This window comes from Spermophilus citellus (genome assembly GCF_964194105.1).
Source record: "Spermophilus citellus genome assembly, chromosome: 10".
In the NCBI taxonomy this organism is placed as follows: Eukaryota; Metazoa; Chordata; class Mammalia; order Rodentia; family Sciuridae; genus Spermophilus; species Spermophilus citellus.
The window spans coordinates 35,280,218-35,301,312 of NC_138197.1; the positions used below are offsets into that span (position 1 = coordinate 35,280,218).

Genomic DNA, 21,095 nt, shown 5'->3' on the forward strand with positions numbered 1-21,095 from the left:
ACTCTCAGAAGTGGGGATCTTTTTTGAATTGGGAGAAGCCCAGGGAGAGGCAGTCATGTTGGGGTCTTTTATCCTGCAGCTCCATGCCACCACAAGTTGGAGAACTGCCTTCAGCAGCAGAACCCCAATTTGCATTCTAACATTTGGGGCAGCACATAGCCATCCCCTGAGCTGGAAGAAGATCAGTAATCAATGCAGGAGGACGGATCTACTCTGATACCATCCACAGAAGGAGAGTTCGACTTCCAGAGGCCACTGTGATACTTGTGTGCCAGGAGGTATCTAAGCTGCCAGCAAGCAAGCCAGAGGACATTGAACCATGCCTTCCAGTTGCTATGAATGGTAAGTCATCTGTCTCCACATCTCTTGAAAGAGAGCTACCTCCCCACGTAGCAGCAGACCTTGCAAGCACCAAAAAGTCAGAGGTAGGATGTACAGGAACATTCAATCCAGAAGCCACTCCAGCTGTCATTGTTCTAGAAGACTCTGTGGAACTTCCCTCCCTGTCAGCTATTGAGTGTGACCTAGTGACAGTTCCCCCACCACAGCTGTCCTTTCCTTGCCCTTGTGAATTGTCAATTTTATTTTTTGTCATGCTGGGTTTTTTTTCAATTTTTATCATGACATGTTAGGTATTTGTAGTCATAAATTTTATTATTGACTCATTTAAAGTTTCATGCCCAATCCATTCACCAGGCTGTGCCATCATCATCACTGTGTAGCTACAGATAGAGCCCCCAGTAGAGCACATGGATCCTGTGAGGTGGACATACACGGGCCATTCAGAGCAGGTGAGATAGAAGCCCCTCTCTGTGGGGCAGAGGTGACTGCCTAGAGGGTGGTGAGGAATCCCACTCACCAGAGGGTGCTGTCTTCCCTGGGTTGTGCCCGAGATTAGGTACATGGGACCTGGAGTCAGACAGATCAGGTATCTTTGGAAGTTTGGTCTCATTTGGACCTCCTATTCCTCATCTGTGGAATGGGACTGTAGCCCTCTCTGAGGGTGGTACAAATACAAATTGAATACAAGTTGAATGTGACTGAATGTGGAGCTCCCCTGCCAGCCTGGGTCTAAGGTTGTGTGCACACACCCATTGAAATCACACAGACACAATGCAGAATTTGAAGTGAAGAGAGGTCAACGTTTAGGAGGCATTTTAATATCTTCATAATAATTTCCTTTCTAAAAAAATCATTTTATTTTTATATTTTTGTGTTATGGTCATTTGAAGCCAAGGCTGCTTTGGAAGTCATCTACTTTCCCAGCCTTGTTACTCTTTTCTTTTGAGACAGGTCTGACTAATTTTCCAAGGGTGGTCTCAAATTTAGGACACTCTTGCCTCATTCTCTAGCTGGGATTACAAGTGTGTGCCACCATGCTAAACCATGCTGATCTTCTTACACTGCTAAGCATTTCCAGAAGTGTTAGGGGTAGACTATCAATAAGAAAGCCCCCATAGCAATTTACACAGTTTGCTCTTGGCAATGTCCTGGAAGCAAAGCAATTGATGCACAAGCGACCGTCCTCAGGAAAAGGCCATTGATTACCTCTATCAAATAGTATCTGGCACCTGTCACTCTGAGAGCACTGGGTTCTGTGTTCCTGGAATGGGGAGAGTTGGTGAGGACGGGGCCCTCTCAAGGTCACAGGCTAGCTCTGTTTGACTGCCTAGGGAAGGAGGGAGTTCCCACCATAGGCAACCCTGCCATGTGACCTGGGAAAGTTTACACACATCAGGGCCACATACAGGCAGGTGCCAGCACTCAGGACAGTGGATGTCATCAGCAGGAGGAATGGAGCTGCATGCTGCAGCAAGGTCTCAGAAGTAGGAGTCTGATGATGTGAGTGAAGTTGAGGGACACCTCACCCCACCTGGGCTAGAGACAGACTTCCAGGAGGAACGTGCAGAGAAAGGTGAGCCTATCCAGCAGAGGTCAGAGGAGAGTGCGCAGAGGTCAGAGCCCATGGCAGTAATGGGCTTGTTGCAGGGAGACAGCAGGAACAGCCTAGGCTGTCTGTTTCCCTCAAAGGGAGTCCTGAAATCCCCCTGTGACTATTGCATTGTGTGCTTTGCAGACACCACACAGGAGATAAAATGAGCATCCTCATTACACTGATGGGGAAACTAAATCTTTGCCAATGAGCCCTCTCTGCCTTACAGAGTGGTAGAGCTGGGATCTGATCCAAAGGCTATGAGGCTCTGTGAGGCCAACCTGACAAGGGGATGCACTGTGTGCCTGGTTTGGACCTCTTAGATCTGCACTTCCATGAACCTTTGCCTCTGTTGCCTGGAGAGAAGCCTTGTCCTGCCCACAGATAGGCTGGTCCTGGTCCATGGAGAGCCCAGGGCCCAGGGTGGCCTTTCTCTAGCCCACACCCAGCCCAGGCAGTGGAGATGGCTCTGTCACATGATTTCAGTGAGGGAAGATAAGAAGAAGAAGAGGAAGAGGAAGGAGAAGAAGAGGAAGAGGAGGAATAGGAAGAAATTTCACATGTTTAAAAATACACACACATGTTGGGAGGCTGAGATAGGAGTATCATAAGTTTTAGGCAAGTTCGACTACTTAGTGAGAATCTGCCTCCAAATAAATTTAAAGAGGGGACTGAGAGTACAGCTCAGTTGTGGAGCAAACCTGGGTTCAATCCCCCAGTACCACAAAAGGAAAAGAAACAAACAACAGAGCCACACACTCATGCTCAACATGTATTCTATCACTAAGCTGCATCCCTAGCCAATAGGGGCAATTTTACTTTTCTTTCTTTCTTTATTGGTACTGGGAAGTGAAACCTGGGGTGATCTACTACTGAGGTGCTTTCTCAGGCCTTTTACTTATTTTGTTTTTATATTTTGAGTCAGGGTCTCCCTAAGTTGCTCAGCCTGGCCTAGAAAAGTTAAGGTCCTCCTGCCTCAGTCTCCCAAGTTGCTGGGATTATAGGCATGCCCCAACATGCCTATTAATTTTTCTTTGGGAAATACAGGATATTTTATGTTCCTATAAATATCCTTGAATTGATTTTATAGGACACAGATTCGTCTTTTGGAAACAGTTTAGTCCTTCAGGCTTGCTGAGGTAAGAGGTTTGAGAAGAGAGCTGGCTATTCTGCACAACTGACTCACAGTCATTTTGCGTATTCTACCTCATGCCGCTGAGTTATATGGTTGGTGTTCTGACTGGTGGTGGGGACAGGCACTTCTCGTAGCCTAATCTGAGAACTGGGGTTTTTTTTCTCCCTTGTGCTGAGTTAGGAATGATGTCTCAGTCACTAATGGATCACATATATGATGGTGGTCCCAAAAGAATACAATGAAGCTAAAAATTTCCCATGACATAGAGATGCTGTAGCTGTGGTAGTGTCATTGCACAACAAATTACTTGTGTGTGTACAGTGGTGCTGGTGTAAACAAGCCTGCTATACTGCCAGTCATATGAAAGTATAGCCCAGAGCTGGGATGTAGCTTAGTGGTACAGCACAAATGCCTAGCCTGTAGAGGCCCTTGGTATGCCCCTAAGAGCTAAAAACAAACAAACAAATAAACAAATAAAGTATAATACATATAATTATGTATAGCAGAGGGTAATAATGGTACTAAACACCCCTGTACTCCTTGCTGTATTTATTACACTATATGTTATAGTATATACTCCTTCTACTTATCAAAAAACAGTTTATAAGCCTGGCATGGTGGTGCACATCTGTAATCCCAGCAACTGTTGAAGCAAGAGGATCACAAGTTCAAAGCCAGCCTCAGCAACTTAGTGAGGCCCTAAGCAATCTAGTGAGAACCTGTCTCAAAATAAAAAAATAAATAGGGATGGGGATCCACCCCCCTACTGCTGCTGGGCTTGCGATTGCCGCTTGCTCCAGCAGAGCTCAGAGTAGCAGCAGCACTAGGGCAGGGACCGACTCCAGCCCTTGGACTTAGGACATCGCAGTACCTTCCCTTGCGAGCGTGACTCTTTCGCACATCATTTCTGTTTATGCCTGGGGTGGGGAGAAAAATCCCAAACCAGGAATTTGCCAGGATACAAACAAGATAATGCACAGGAAAGCCCTTAGTAAACTAGAAGTGCTCTGTTTTTTTTACATCTGTAGATGTAAAAACTTACTTATAGTGACAGTACCTATAAAATCCTACCTAAGGATCCAACATGGCGGCAGGCGTGGAGAGATCAAGTCTCTGACCTCTTCAGCTGCGCGGGCATAGGGAGTCATAAACTGTCTAAATGCTGTTTGCTCAGGATCACTAGGCAATGCTGAGCTGACGTGGATCTAGGGCAAACAGTCTGGGCCTCTCAGAACACACACCGAGCCCGGATTGGCTGCATTCAAGCTCCCATTCGCCTGCTTATCGCAACCAAACCACTGTGACTCAGCACTAACTATCCCGCCAAAACAACTGGACGGCCCTTCTGATCCTACGGAGGTAAATGCCAACCGAGCCTTCATAGGCAGTGGCCACAGGATTGAAACGGGGCTTGGGAGAGACAGTCAGGACCCACCCTTTGCATTGGTCACCCGGCAAAGGGAACAAACTGTCACCATTTGCATGGGATACCACCATGGCAGAGAACTGACATCACCAAAACGCGGCAGAGGAGATAAATTCATTGAAACCAGCGGCGACAGGTGTGTAATCCCCTAGCCGTCCCTCTCCACACAGCGGGGAAACCTTAAGGGCCCCTCCCAGCTCTCCCGTGAGCGCGATAGCCAGAGAGGGAATCAGGAGTGGCGCGGGACTCGCGGCACGGAACTCCTGGCTACCGCTACCACCAGTGCTGACAACTGAGGTCCCTTGCACCAGGTACTGGGGGGCATGGCTACTGGAGGGCAAGCAAATTCGCTGGGGGTTCTCAGCCCCAAGCTCTACAAACTTAGGGTCTGAGGGAATGGCAAACTGGGAGAGTGTGCCCAGGCGTTCATGAAAACTGGGCTCCCAGGAGCACCAGACCTGGCTTGTAGCCAGTATTGTGGTGAGTGTCACCATGAGAGGGGCCTGGCTTGAGGAAAAGTGGGAAGTGACTAGACACAAGAGAAGGCCCTAGGCACTCAGGATTGGAGACCCACCCAGTCCGGGAGGAAAAGCTGCTGCACAGTGATTGGTTCCTGCCTATTGAGAGGAGAAGCTTGGCCCAGTGGGCACAGCTCCATCTACTGGAAGAGAAGTTAAACAAACTCTAAGACTGCATTTATTATTATTTTTTTTAATTTGTTTTTTTTCTCATTTTCATTTTTTTTTGTTTCTTAAAGTTTCTTTTTAATTTTTAAAATTTTTTAAATTTTATTCTTTAAATTTAAATTTTTATTATTTTTTTTCAAGTTTTTTTCTTTATTTTCTATTTTTTTCTTTTGTCTTTTCATTTCTTTTCAATTCTCTTATTCCCCCTTCCTTGAATTCTACCTGCTTACTCTCATTCTCTTTAGTGACTCCTTCCCTTCCCTTCTAATACCTTTCCTCTCAAGCATCAAATAAATTTATAGGAGTAAACAGTAACTCATCAGTCAAACAGAACAAGAAGTAACATGAGCAGCATGAAAAAGCAAGGAAGAAAAGGAGTAGAAACAATGCAGGAGAGCCTAAATATTCAGGAGGACCTAGAGTCATCAGAAAAATGGTCATAAAAGGAACTTAAGGAATACCTTAGACAGATGGAATGGAACCTTAAAGAGGATACGAGACAGCAAATTCAAACAGTGAAAGAATACATTGAAAATGAATTACATAAACAGATAAAAGAAGAAGTTAAGCATCTTTATCAGGAGATAGAGATTATAAAAAAAATCAAACAATAATCCTAGAAATGAAAGAAACTATAAACCAAATTAAAAACTCAAATGAGAGTATCACTAACAGAATGGAGCAAGTAGAAGCCAGAATGTCAGATAATGAAGACAAAATATATCATCTTGAAAAGAGTCTAGCCAACTCAGAAAAGCTGGTTAAAAATCATGAGAAAAACATCCAAGAGATATGGGGTAACATAAAAAAACAAATTTAAGAGTCATCGGGATAGAGGAAGGTATAGAGATTCAATCCAAAGGAATGAGTAACCTGCTGAATGAAATAATTACAGAAAACTTTCCAGAAATAAAAAAGGACACGGATATATAAATTGTAGATGCATACAGGACATCGAGCACACAAAATCACAGTAGACCAACGCCAAGACACATTGTTATGAAGATATACAATATACAAAACAAAGAGAAAATATTAAAAGCTACAAGAGAAAGGAGGCAGATTACATTCAGGGGTAAACCAATAAGGTTAACAACAGATTTTTCATCACAGATGCTGAAAGCAAGAAGATCCTGGAACAACGTATTTCAAACACTGAAAGACAATGGATGCCAACCAAGAATTCTGTATCCAGCAAAATTAAGCTTCAGGTATGACAACGAAATAAAAATCTTTCATGATACACAAAAGCTAAAAGAATTTGCAGCCAGAAAACCAGCACTGCAAAGCATCTTGAGCAAAACACTACACGAGGAAGAAATGAAAAACAATAACCAAAACCATCAGTGGGAAGTGCCTCAGTAAAGACAGAGGGCGGGGGGAAAGCTAATCATGGAGAAACAAACTAAATTAGAAAAAAAAAGATAAATAATCAAACATGGCAGGAAGTACAAACCATATATCAATAGTAACTGTAAACGTTAATGGCTTAAACTCTCCAATAAAGCGACATAGGCTGGTATCATGGATTAAAAAAAAAACAAATCCAACAATACGCTGCCTCCAGGAGACACATCTGATTGGAAAAGTCATACACAGGCTGAAGGTGAAAGGTTGGGAAAAAATATACCACGCACACGGTCCTTGTAAGCAAGCAGGGGTGGCCATCCTCATATTGAATAAAATCGACTTCAAGACTAAGTTAATCAAAAGGGATAAGAAAGGACATTATATACTGTTAAAAGGAACCATTCACCAACAAGACATAACAATTATCAATATTTATGCACCAAATAATGGTGCTGGGAAGTTCATAAAACAAATTCTCCTCAAGTTCAAGAATCAAATAGACCACAACACAATAATTATGGGTGACTTCAACACACCTCTCTCACCATTGGACAGATCCTCCGAAAAAAATGTTGAATAAAGAAACTACAGAACTCAATATCACAATCAATAACCTAGACTTAACTGACATATATATAATATATCAGCCATCATGAAATGGATATACTTTTTTCTCAGCAGCACATGGATCCTACTCAAAAATAGACCATATATTATGCCATAGGGTAACCCTCAGTAAATATAAAGGGGTGGAGATAATATCATGCATTTTATCTGATCATAATGGAACGAAACTGGAAATCGATGATAAAAAAGGAAGGAAAAATCCTACATCACATGGAAAATGAACAATATGTTACTGAATGATCAATGGGTTACAGAAGACATAAAGGAGGATATCAAAAAATTCTTAGAGACAAATGAAAATACAGACACAACATATCGGAATCTATGGGACACAATGAAAGCAGTTTTAAGAGGGAAATTCATCGCCTGGAGGTCATTCCTCAAAAAAGGAAAAAACCAACAAATAAATGAGGTCACACTTCATCTCAAAGCCCTAGAAAAGGAAGATCAAAACAACAGCAAATGTAGCAGAAGGCAAGTAATAATTAAAATCAGAGTGGAAATCAACGAAATGGAAACAAAAGAAACTATTGAAAAAATTGACAAAACTAAAAGTTGGTTCTTCAAAAAAATAAATAAGATCCACAGACCCTTAGCCATGCTAACAAAGAGAAGAAGAGAGAGAACTCAAATTACTAGCATACGGGATGAAAAAGGCAATATCACAACAGATACTACAGAAATACAGAAGATAATTAGGAATTATTTTGAAAACCTATATTCCAATAAAATAGAAGATAGTGAAGACATCGATAAATTTCTTAAGTCATATGATTTGCCCAGACTGAGTCAGGAGGATACACACAATTTGAACAGTCCAATATCAATGGATGAAATAGAAGAAGCAATCAAGACTACCAACCAAGAAAAGCCCAGGACCGGATAGGTATGCAGCGGAGTTTTACAAGACCTTTAAAGAAGAATTAATACCAATACTTTTCAAGTTATTTAGGGATATAGAAAAAGAGGGAGCTCTTCCAAATTCATTCTATGAGGCCAACATCACCCTGATTCCGAAACCAGACAAAGACACCTCAAAGAAAGAAAACTACAGACCAATATCTCTGATGAACCTAGATGCAAAAATCCTCAATAAAATTCTGGCAAAACGGATACAAAGGCACATCAAAAAAGTGTACACCATGATCAAGTAAGATTCATCCCTGGGATGCAAGGATGGTTCAATATAAGAAAATCAATAAATGTTATTCACCACATCAATAGACTTAAAGATAAGAACCATATGATCATCTCTATAGATGCAGAAAAAGCATTCGACAAAGTACAGCATCCCTTTATGTTCAAAACATTAGAAAAACTAGGGATAACAGGAACTTACCTCAACATTGTAAAAGCTATCTATGCTAAGCCTCAGGCTAGCATCATTCTGAATGGAGAAAAATTGAAGGCATTCCCTCTAAAATCCGGAACAAGACAGGGATGCCCTCTATCACCACTTCTATTCAATATAGTTCTCGAAACACTGGCCAGAGCAATTAGACAGACGAAGGAAATTAAAGGCATAAAAATAGGAAAAGAAGAACTTAAATTATCACTATTTGCAGATGACATGATTCTATACCTAGAAGACCCAAAAGGGTCTACAAAAAAACCACTAGAACTAATAAATGAATTCAGCAAAGTGGCAGGATATAAAATCAACACGCATAAATCAAACCATTTCTGTATATCAGCGACAAAACTTCTGAAACGGAAATGAGGAAAAATACCCCATTCACAATATCCTCAAAAAAAAATAAAATACTTGGGAATCAACCTAACAAAAGATGTGAAAGACTTATAGAAGAAAACTACAGAACCCTAAAGAGAGAAATAGAAGAAGATCTTAGAAGATGGAAAAATATACCCTGTTCATGGATAGGCAGAACAAACATCATCAAAATGGCGATAGTACCAAAAGTTCTCTATAGGTTTAATGCAATGCCAATCAAAATCCCAACAGCATTTCTTGTAGAAATAGATAAAGCAATCATGAAATTCATATGGAAAAATAAAAGACTCAGAATAGCAGAAGCAACTCTAAGCAGGAAGTGTGAATCAGGCGGTTAGTGATACCACATTTCAAACTATATTACAGAGCAATAGTAACAAAAACAGCATGGTACTGGTACCAATGGTACAGAATAGAGGACACAGACAGTAATCCACAAAATTATAACCATCTTATATTTGATAAAGGGGCTAAAAGCATGTAATGGAGGAAGGATAGCATTTTCAACAAATGGTGCTGGGAAAACTGGAAATCTATATGGAACAAAATGAAACTGAATACCCTCCTCTCGCCATGTACAAAAGTTAACTCAAAATGGATCAAGGAGCTTGATATCAAATCAGAGACTCTGCATCTGATAGAAGAAAAAGTTGGCTTCCATCTATATATTGTGGGGTTGGGCTCCAAATTACTTAATAGGACACCCATAGCACAAAAGTTAATAACTAGAATTAACAAATGGGACTTACTCAAACTAAGAAGCTTTTTCTCAGCAAGAGAAACAATAAGAGAGGTAAATAGGGAGCCTACATCCTGGGAACAAATCTTTACTCCTCACACTTCAGATAGAGACCTAATATCCAGAGTATACAAAGAACTCAAAAAATTAGACAAAAAGATAACAAATAACCCAATCCACAAATGGGCCAAGGACCTGAACAGACACTTCTCAGAGGAGGACATACAATCAATCAACAAGTACATGAAAAAATGCTCACCATCTCTAGCAGTCAGAGAAATGCAAATCAAATCCACCCTAAGATACCATCTCACTCCAGTAAGATTGGCAGCCATTATGAAGTCAAACAACAACAAGTGCTGGCGAGGATGTGGGGAAAAGGGTACTCTTGTACATTGCTGGTGGGACTGCAAATTGGTGCAGCGAATTTGGAAAGCAGTATGGAGATTCCTTGGAAAGCTGGGAATGGAACCACCATTTGACCCTGCTATTGCCCTTCTTGGACTATATTCCCTGAAGACCTTAAAAGAGCATGCTACAGGGAAGGGATACTGCCACATCGATGTTCACAGCAGCACAATTCACAATAGCTAGACTGTGGAACCAACCCAGATGCCCTTCAATAGATGAATGGTTAAAAAAATGTGGCATTTATACACAATGGAGTATTATGCAGCACTAAAAAAGACAAAATCATGGAATTTGCAGGGAAATGGGTGGCACTAGAGCAGATTATGCTAAGTGAAGCTAGCCAATCCCTAAAAAACAAAAGCCAAATGTCTTCTTTATATAATGAGAGGAATTAAGAACAGAGCAGGGAGGAAGAGCAGGAAGAAAAGATTAAGATTAAACAGAGACATGAGGTGGGAGGGAAAGGGAGAGAAAAGGGAAATTGCATGGAAATGGAAGGGGACCTTCATTGTTATACAAAACTACATATAAGAGGTTGTGAGGGGAATGGGAAAAAAAACAAGGAGAGTAATGAATCACAGTAGATGGGGTAGAGAGAGAAGATGGGAGGGGAGGGGAGGGATGATAGTAGAGGATAGGAAAGGTAGCAGAATACAACAGTTACTAATAGGGCATTATGTAAAAATGTGGATGTGTAAATGATGTGAAAGATGATATGTCAAGAGCTTTGTAATGTTTTGAATAACCAATAAAAACAGAATTCTACAAAAAAAGATTAAACCAAAAAAATAAAAAAATAAAAACAGGGATAGGGATGTGATTCCTTGGTAAAGTGCCCTTGGGTTTAGTCTTCAGTATTGGAAAAAAGAAAAAAAAGATGAATTATTCCCCCTTCCTTTTTTCCCAGCATGCATTTCTTGTTCTAAAGCAGGCCCTTAAATTATCAGTAGTTCCAAAATGAGAAATATTAAAAATTAATTAGCAAATTGACTCACATCTCTTTTTGTCAAAATGGATCAATAAATAATAGACTAAGACATGTTGCCAGTATCATAACATAAATAATGCTGAGAATGAAGAGGGCAACTCTCACAGGTAGTCAGGCACAGTGACACAAGCCTGTAACCCCAGTGACTTGGGAGGCTGAGACAGTATCATGCCAAATTTGAAGTCATTTGGGAAACTTGATGAGCCCCTGACTCAAAATGAAATTTAAAAAGGACTGGGGATGTTACTCAGTGATGGGGCACTTGCCTAGCATGCTCCAGATTCAGTTCCCAGAACAATCATCATCATCATCATCATCACTATTTTTAGAGAAAAAAGATACATCTGTGTTAGATCCAGTGTTAGCACTTCCTGCCAGTACTTTGGGGATTACTTTGGAACATGCTAACTAGTATTTTACCTTTCCATAGTATAATGTGAGATGTGTCAGTAGTATTCTTCTTGATTTTCTAGATTTACTCCCTAACTAGTTCTTTATTATTGTAATATCTATGTGACTTTTTATCTGATTTTTAAAATGCCACTACTAAATTTATTTTATTGTCTGATCCTAAGAAGAAGCACCAGGACTAGTGGAAATCCTGTTGTTAAAATTGTTCAATCAATGAGGATATGAAAGGCACACTCAAAAATAAGAAGCAGATACTTCCAGGTTGGACTGTGGCTAAATAGCTAGTGTCAGATCAATCCTCTGCTGAGACCAATTATTGAAGTTGAGTAAAACACAAAAACAACCATTAGAAAGCATAGAGAGCAGCAAGGTTTGGTGGAGCACACCTGTAATCCCAGCAAGTCTGGAGGCCGAAGCAGGAGGATCATGAGTTCAAAGCCAGACTCAGCACTTTAGTGAGGCCCTAAGTAACTTACTGAGACCCTGTCTCAATTTTTTTTTAAGAGGCTGAGGATGTGACTCAGTGGTTGAGCACCACTGGGCTCAATCCCTGGTACCAAAACATATAAACAAAACCCCTTGATTGTAAGACTGAGAATCTGCACATAAAGTGACAAGAAATGCCAAAACTCAAAAACAAGGATTTAGAAGACTCCCAGAGCAAGGGGATTTAGGATCCAACCCACCAGTGCCCTAGGAATAATGAAGAACTGAAATAGATTGTTATCTCAGGCTAAAATGCAGTTTGTTCCTCTGTAAAATTTGCAATTAGTTGTTTTGCAGTACTAGGGATGGAATCGAGTGCCTGGTGCATACTAGGCAAGCACTCTACCATTGCCCTGAAAAGCAGTTTTGAAAACCACCCAATCCCTGACTGTATCAAGTCAAAATGTGCCTTAATCTACCTTAACTCCAGCATCCAAATTGAAAGTAAATTATCTCTAGGAAAAGGTCAGATTATCCAGCAACTCCTCACTACAATGCAGAAATTGAATTTCTGTTTTTTCAAAAAATAAAGTTAAGTTTTCAGAATGAATTTAGAGTTACAGAAAAATTGAGAAGATAGCATGGGGAGTTCCTAGACAACACATCCAATTTCCTCTGTTATTAATTTGGTCCTTTTGTCACTACCAATAAGCAAGCATTGATATGTTATAATTAACTAAGGTTCATACTTTATTTGGATTTTTAAAATTTTCAACTAATGTAATTTTCAGTTCCAGAATTTAACCAGGATACCAGGGTATATTTAATAATCAGATCTCCTTAGACTTCTCTGTCCTGTAAGAGTTTCTCAGATTTCTCTTGGGTTTTGTGTCTCTGTATATGTATGTTTTGTTTTTGTTTTTGCTTTTTCATTTGTTTGTTTGTTTGATACTGGAAATTGAACTGAGGGACACTCTACTACTGAGCTATATCCCAGACCTTTTCACTTTTGAGACAGGGCTTCACTGAATTGCTTAAGTTCTCACTAAATTCCTAATGCTGTCCTCTGACTTGTGGTCTTCCTGGCTCAGCCTTCTTAGTCACTTGGCACTGGAGACCCTGAGCTAGAATCCCTTCTCTCTCTCTCTCTCTCTCTCTCTCTCTCTCTTTTAATGAAATTGATAGAGAAATACTGATCATGAATTTTGCAGAATGTCCCTTTTGGGTATTTATTTGACTTTCTTTCTCATGTCAGTTTGATTATGGATTTTTGTTAGAAAAACCACAGCTAAAGTGGCATTTTTATTATATCATTTCTTTTTTTCTTTTCTTGTGTTGGAGATTGAACCCAAGGGCACTTTACCACTGAATTACATCCCCAAACACCTTTTTATTTTTTGAGACAGGATTTCACTAAGTTGCTAAAGATCTTGCTAAACCACTGAGATTGGCCTCAAACTTATAGTCCTTCTGCCTTGGCCTCCTGTAATTAGAATTACAGATGTGCATTACTAAGCCCAGCTTCCTTTTTTGGATACTGGTAATTAAATCAGGGCCTCATGCATACCAGGCAAGCATTCTACCACTGAGCTATATGTCCCCAGCCCAAGGGCACAACATGCTTATAACTTACTGTTTACATTGACCTTAATTACCTGGCTAAAGTATTATTCTTCAGGAACCTCTAGTCTCCTCTTTGAAAGGAAGTCAAGTAGGGAGTTATGCTCTGTCTCAAGATTTTATGAATAATATCTGGTATTGGATGGAAAATAACTGTACATTAAAAAGACAAGATCTAGCCTGTTGCAGTGGCACATGCCTCTCACTAAGTTTTCTTCCTTTGATGTGTCTTTGTCTGGTTTTGGAATCGGTAATATTGGACTTATAGAATGTGTTTGGAAGTTTTCCCTCTTTTTTTATTTCATGAAATAGTTTGAGAAGTATTGGTATTAGTTCTTCTTTAAAGGTCTTGTAGAACTCAGCTGTGTATCCATGGGTCCTGCTTGGGCTTTTCTTGATATGGCTAATGGTTTATCAATCTTATGTTTCAAAGAAGCAACTTTTTGTTCTTTCAATTTTTCCAATTGTTTCAATTTCATTGATTTCAGCTCTGATTTTAATTATTTCCTATCTTTTGGGGTTGATTTTTTTTTTTTTTTTTTTTTTTGCTTTTGGGGTTGATTTGTTCTTCTTTTTATAAGGTTTTGAGATGTAATGTTAGGTCATTTATTCATTGACCTTTTTCTTCTTTTAAGGAATGAACTCCATGCAATGAACTTTCCTCTTAGAACTGCCTTCGTAGTGTTCCAAGATTTCAGTATGTTGTATCTGTGTTCTCATTTACCTCTAAGAATTTTTGAATCTCCTCCTTGATATCTTTTGCAACCTACTGATCATTAAATAGCATATTATTTAGTCTCCATGTGTTGGAGTGGATTTTATTTTTTATTTTATCAATAATTTCTAATTTCATACTTTAGATTCAAGTGGGTTATGAACTCCCATTTTTACCCCGTATACAGATTGCAGAATCACATGGGTTACATATCCACATTTTTACATAATTCCATATTAGTAACTGTTGTATGAAATATGATATGTCAAGAGCTATGTAATGTTTTAAACAACCAATAAAAAAATAAACAGTTAAATAATAATAATAATTTCTATTTTCATTCCATTGTGGTCTGATAGAATGCAGGGTAGTATCTCTACTTTTTATTTTTTATATTTACTAAGAGTTGCTTTGTCAGAGATATGAAAAATCATGGTATATATGTGTATTAAGAATTGAAATGCAAAAAAACCCCACCAAAGTACATGTACATGTATAAAAGCGTGAATTGGTGTGAACATACTTTATTACAGAGATGTGAAAAATTGTGTTCTATATGTGTAATAAGAATTGTAATGCATTCCACTGCTGTCATGAACTTAAATAAAATCAATAAAAGATTAAAAAAAGAGAGTGGATTGTAAACATTCTCACCACAAAAAAATGTGAGATGATGAATACGTTAATTAGGTTGATTTAATCATTTTGTAATATATATATTATATATATAATATATATAAACATTATATTGTATATCATAAATATAATTTTTGTTTTCCTATTAACCCTTAATAAAGCTGAAAAATAATAAAAAATATTTTTTTGTGGCATAATAAATGGTCTATTTAAGAGAAGGATCCATGTGCTGCTGAGAAGAAAGTGTATTTGATCGTTGATGGGTAAAACCCACAAAAAAACTTTAAGATTTAGCTATTCCACCATGAGGAATATATCCAAAGGAAATAAGATCAGTGAAGATATATCTACATTCACATGTTAACACAGCACTATTCAAAAATAGCTAAGAAATAGCTAAGAAATGAACCTAAGTGCCAACAAGTGATGAATAGGTAAAGAAAATTGGTATAAATATGCCATAGACTATTCTTCATCTATGAGGGAGAATGCAATTCTGTCCTTTTTCAACATGGTTAGAACTTGGAGGTCATTATGTTAAATGAAATAAGCCAATTTCTGGTGTGCCACTGCTGAGTAGACTGTAGATAATTATAATGTGCTATACATTTTAAAAACCTGAAAGAATGGAGTTTGAATGTTTTCATCATAAACAAATGATAAATGTTAAAGAAATAGACATGTTGAATATTACCTGATTGAAATATTACCTAATGTGTAAATATATTGAAATATCATATGTACACATAAATATTAACAATAGTATATATATCTGGAGCTGGAGATGTAGCTCAGTGTTTAAGCATCCCTAGATTCAATTCCTGGTACTAAAAAATTAGATAAGATCTAGCTGGGCACAGTGGAGCAAGCCTGTAATTCCACCAACTTGAGTGAATGGCATGAGGTTCACAAGCTGGAGGCCAACTCCTGGCAACTTAGTAATACCCTTTCTCAAAAGAAAAAGGGCCAGAGATGTAGCTCAGTGTAGTGTGCTTGCCTAACATACTTGAGCCCCTGGCTTCTATCCTTTAAGCAGAGAGAGGAAAAAAAAAGACAAGATTTCATTTAAAACAGAAAATGAAATAAAATCCTGAAACAGAGTTGATAGAATCAGACTTTAAAACTACATGAATAATATGTTAATAGATTAAAAATTTTGCCAGTGCTAATTCATCCTTTGCAATGCATCCCTACAGGGACCTGATCCTGAGTGCCCTGGGCCCCCTTCTCTGGGATCCTGAGGTCTTTGAACTTGTCTGTCTGAATCATTACCTTTTACTGGGATAACTGTAACCAAGGTAAGGACCCTGTAGTGATCAAAAGCCTGACTCTAGAACCTGACCCTTTTGTCTTTCCTGGAAATGTGACCATGGGCCCTGAGTGTAAAACCAGTATCCTTTCCAATTCTCCTCGGAAGGTGGCATTAACTCTGAAGATAGAAGTGGCTGGCCTCTAGAATATCCTGGTGCAGTGGTGCATGACTATAGTCCCGCTACTTTGGAAGCTGAGGCAGGAGATTGAGATTAGCCTGGGCAACATGGCTAGACTCCTTCTCAAAAAAAAAAAAAAAAAAAAAGAAAAAAAAAGTCAACCCAGAGTACTGGCACATGCCTGCCTGTAATCACACTGACTCACTCTGGAGGTTGAGGCAGAAGAACTTCAAGTACAAAGCCAGCCTCAGAAAATTAGCAAGCACTAAGCATCTTAGTGATAGCCTGTCTCAAAATTTAAAAACATAAAAATAAAAATGGCTGGGGATATTGCTCAGTGGTTGAGCACCGTAGGTTCAATCCCCATTACAGAAAAATAAAAATGAAGTCAGGTGTACCAGTGAAACTTCTATAGTGTGCTTTACACTCTACTTCTCCCTGGGAAGCTTTGACCAGAGCCCTACAAGCCTATGGGCTTCCCTGACACTCTCTCTTCAAAGAATGCACCTACTCATTATCCAGAATGATTTCACTATGCCGGACCTGAGCTGCTGAAGAAAAAGCAGGATGAAATCTCCATTATGTCAGATTAGGCCCCAACTTCCTTAATAAGAGTTCTATAGCACAAGAATTAATATCAAGAATCAATAAATGGAATAGATTCAAACCAAAAAGCTTCTTCTCAGCAAAAGAAACAGTCAGAGAAGTAAATAGAAAGCCTACAATTTGGGAACAAATTTTTACCACATGTATGTCAGATATAGCACCAATCCCTAGGATATATAAAGAACTCAAAAATCTTAACACCAAAAAAAAACCACTAAAAACAAATAACCCAATCAATAAATGGGCCAAGGACATGAACAGACACTTCCCAGAAGGTGATATACAATCAATCAACAAATAATGAAAACATATTCAACATCTCTAACAATTAGAAGAATGCAAATCAAAACTTCTCTAAGATTTCATCTCACTCCAGTCAGAATGGCAGCTATTAAGAATAAAAAAAAAAAAAAAACAATAGGTGTTTGCAAGGATGTGGAGGAAAAGGCACACTCATACCTGCTGGTGGGACTGCAAATTGGTGCAGCCAATATAGAAAGCAGTATGGAGATTTCTTGGAAATCTGGGAATGGAACCACCATTTGACCCAGCTACCCCTCTCCTCCATCTATACCCAAAGGACTTAAAAACAGCATACTACAGGAACACAGCCACATCAATGTTTATAGCAGCACAATTCACAACAGATAAACTGTGGAACCAACCTAGATGCCCTTCAGTAGATGAATGAAATGGATAAAGAAAATGTGGCATATATACACAATGGAATATTATTCAGCATTAAAAGAGAATATAATCATGGCATTTGCAGGTAAATGGATGGCGTTAGAGAAGATAATGCTAAGTGAAGTTAGCCAATCCCCCCAAAACAAATGCTGAATGCTTTCTCTGATTAAGGATGCTGATTCATAATATGGTGGTGAGGGGCATAGGAGGATTAGATGAACTCTAGATAGGGCAAAGGGGAAAAGAGGAGGGAGAGGAAGGGAGGGGGCATGGGGGTAGAAATGATGGGGGAATGAGATGGACATCATTACCCTAAGTCATATATGAAGACACGAATGGTGTGACTCTACTTTGTGTACAACCAGAGATATGAAAAATTATGCTCTATATATGTAATATGAATTGTAATGCATTCTGCTGTCATATATAACAAATTAAAATAAAAAATTCAAAAAAATAGTGGTCTCACATTTTATACTGACTAATGAAGAAATTGAAAGCTACTAGAAAGCAAAGGAAACTACATTCCTCTGCTAGAAGAACTCTCCTTGTCACTTTTCAGTGCTTCTCAGATAATGAACACCCAGCCAGGAAGATGGACCTTGAAGTCTGTGACTGATGAACAAACAGTCTCAGGTCAATTTGTTTATGGCTTGCTTCTCAGGTACATGATGTATTGTTTCTGCTAATGGTATTTCTGGAAAGATACCTCCAAATCATCATGTCCTAAATTTGCTTTATATCAACTAATAAAAACATGAGATTTTAATGAATATATATATATATATATATATATATTTATTTATATTTATATATATATATATATATATATAGAAATCTGGGTGAGTAACTCAGTAGAGAGTGTTTCCCTAGCATGTGTGAGAGTGAGAACCTGAGTTCAATCCCCAGCTTTACAAAAAAGAAAAAGGAAAAGGAAAAAGGAAAGAAAAAGCCAGCAGCAGTCAATAATGAGCAGTACTGCATGGGGAAACCCTACATATTAATTCCTTATGGAACCTTCTTATTTCCCAGGCCACTGTGAGTGGTACAGACTATTATCTCCTTATTAGATTCCTCATGAAGGAGGCAATAAACTTTGACATGCTAAAAAACAGTATGTTTGAGCTGGGTGCAGAGTCAGTACCCTGTAATCCCAGCAACTCTGGAGGTTGAGGCAGGAAGATGACAAGTTTGAGGCCAGCCTGAGCAATTTAGTGAAGCCCTAAGCAACTTAGGGAGATCCTATCTCAAGATAGAAGATGAAAAGGGGTGGGGATGTAGGGCACTGGTGAAAACCCCCTGGGTTTAAACTCCAGTACCAAATACACACACATCTGGATATTAAAGATATCTGAAGTAATAAATAAAAATTGTGTTGAAAGAAAACACAGCTAGTGGGTTTAGCTGAGCTTGGTTGTTAACTTCTGTAATCCCAGCAGTTTTGGAGGCTGAGATAGGAGGATCAAAATATCAAAGCCAGACTCAGCAACTTAGTGAGGCCCTAAGCAACATATTGAGAGCCTTTCTCAAATTAAAACAATTAAAAAAAATGGACTGGGAATGTGGCTCAGTGGTTGAGCACCACTGGTTCAATCCCTGGTACAGGAGGAAAAAAACAACAACAACAAATTAATGGGTTTTGTAAGTAGCAGTAATGCTATACATGGTGGCACATACCTGTCCTACCAATTCCTCAGGAAGCTGAGGCAAGAGAATCTCAAGTTCAGGGTCAGCTCGGGCAACTTAGTCAGAACCTGTCTCAAGAGAAAAAAAAAGAAAAAGGCTGGAGACGCAGCTCAGTAATAAAGTACCCCTGGATTCATTCTCCTCTACTGAAACAAATAAAGAAACAAACAAACAAATAAATAAATAATAGGATTACCTTCGCTATAATACTCTTTAACAAAGAATGGTCATTGGTGCTTCTAATTGAAAGAATATGATCCTATGTTTAGATTTTGCCAAAAATTAATTTTAAAACATTTTTCTCTTGGTGTGTGTGTGTGTGTTGCTTGGATTAAACCACAGGGTGCTGTACCACTGAGCTACATCTCCATACTAGCTATTTTGGGGGTGAGGCAGCAGAATTGTAAGTTGGAGGCCAGCCTGGACCATTTAACAAGACCTTGTCTCAAAATAAAAAATAAAATGGGATTGGGGAAGGAGCTCAGGGAGAGTACCTGCTTAGCGTGCTTGAGGCCCTGGATTTAATTATAGCACTATAAAAAATCACTAATTAATATTCCCCCACCAATATCCCTAATTTTAAAAATTCTTGCTGCATTTCAGAATCGGGTGCTACTCTGAAAAGGACAGTATGTCCTGAGTCTCAGGAGCCCAGGCCCTGGAAGCGGAGGGGAGAGCATTGGGAGGAGGAGGGGACACGAGGGGGGAAGGTGGGATAGTCGGAGGACCCCCGGAAACCCCTGTGACTGAGAAACTGCTCCCCCACCCTAAAGGGCCCTGGGCTTCCAGTCCCGCAGCCACGCCCCGGGAACAGCTGCGAGAGAGGACGACATTCACTGGAGCTCAGCTAGACGTCCTGGAAGGCTGTTTGCCAAGACATGGTACCAGACATCTTCATGCAGGAAGAAGTGGCGCTGAAAATCAACTTGCCCGAATCCAGGGTGTAGGTATGGTTTAAGAATCGAAGAGCAAAGTGCCGCCAACAGCAGCAGCAACCACAGAATGGAGGTCAAAATAAAGTGACACCTGCCAAAAAGAAGACATCTCCAGCTGGGGAAGTGAGTTCAGAGAGTGGAACAAGTGGCCAGTTCACTCCCCCCTCTAGCACCTCAGTCCCTACCATTGCCAGCCGCAATGCCCCAGTGTCCATCTGGAGCCCAGCTTCCATCTCCCCACTGTCAGATCCCTTGTCCACCTCCTCTTCCTGCATGCAGAGGTCCTATCCCATGACCTATACTCAGGCTTCAGGTTACAGGCAAGGATATGCTGGCTCAACTTCCTACTTTGGGGGCATGGACTGTGGATCTTATTTGACCCCTATGCATCACCAGCTTCCTGGACCAGGGGCCACACTGAGTCCTAGCCATCTCAACCAGTCCCCAGCTTCTCTTTCCACCCAGGAATATGGAGCTACAAGCTGGGTTTTAACTCAACCACTGATTGCTTGGATTATAAGGACCAAACTGCCTCCTGGAAGCTTAACTTCAATGCTGACTGCTTGGATTATAAAGATCAGACATCCTCATGGAATTTCCAGGTTTTGTGAAGACCTACAGAACCTCTTTTTGTGGGTGATTTTTAAATATGCTGGGCTGGACGTTCCAGTTTTAGCCAGGCATTGGTTAAAAGAGTTAGGTGGGATGATGCTCAGACTCCTCTGATGAAAGTTCCAGGAGGCATAGAAGGAAAAATGAAGGGCCTTAAAGGGGCCTACCAACCAGCAACCTGAAATGGACAAACCAATCTGCTTAAGACCCTCTCATAGTTGTAGATCATTGGTTTTCCTGATTTACCAAGTGATCTGTCAAATGCATTCCAGCCATGTGCAACCAGACACAACCAAAAAATAAA

The 21,095-nt window shown here is 39.7% G+C and overlaps 1 pseudogene across 1 annotated transcript; it reads left to right on the plus strand.

The window, feature by feature from the left end:
* Positions 1-335: 335 nt before the first annotated feature.
* On the plus strand, positions 336-20,790 carry LOC308658172 (homeobox protein OTX2-like; annotated as a pseudogene). Its single transcript has 2 exons — positions 336-567; positions 20,018-20,790. The product of its transcript is annotated as a homeobox protein OTX2-like (transcript).
* The last annotated feature ends 305 nt before the right edge of the window (positions 20,791-21,095 follow it).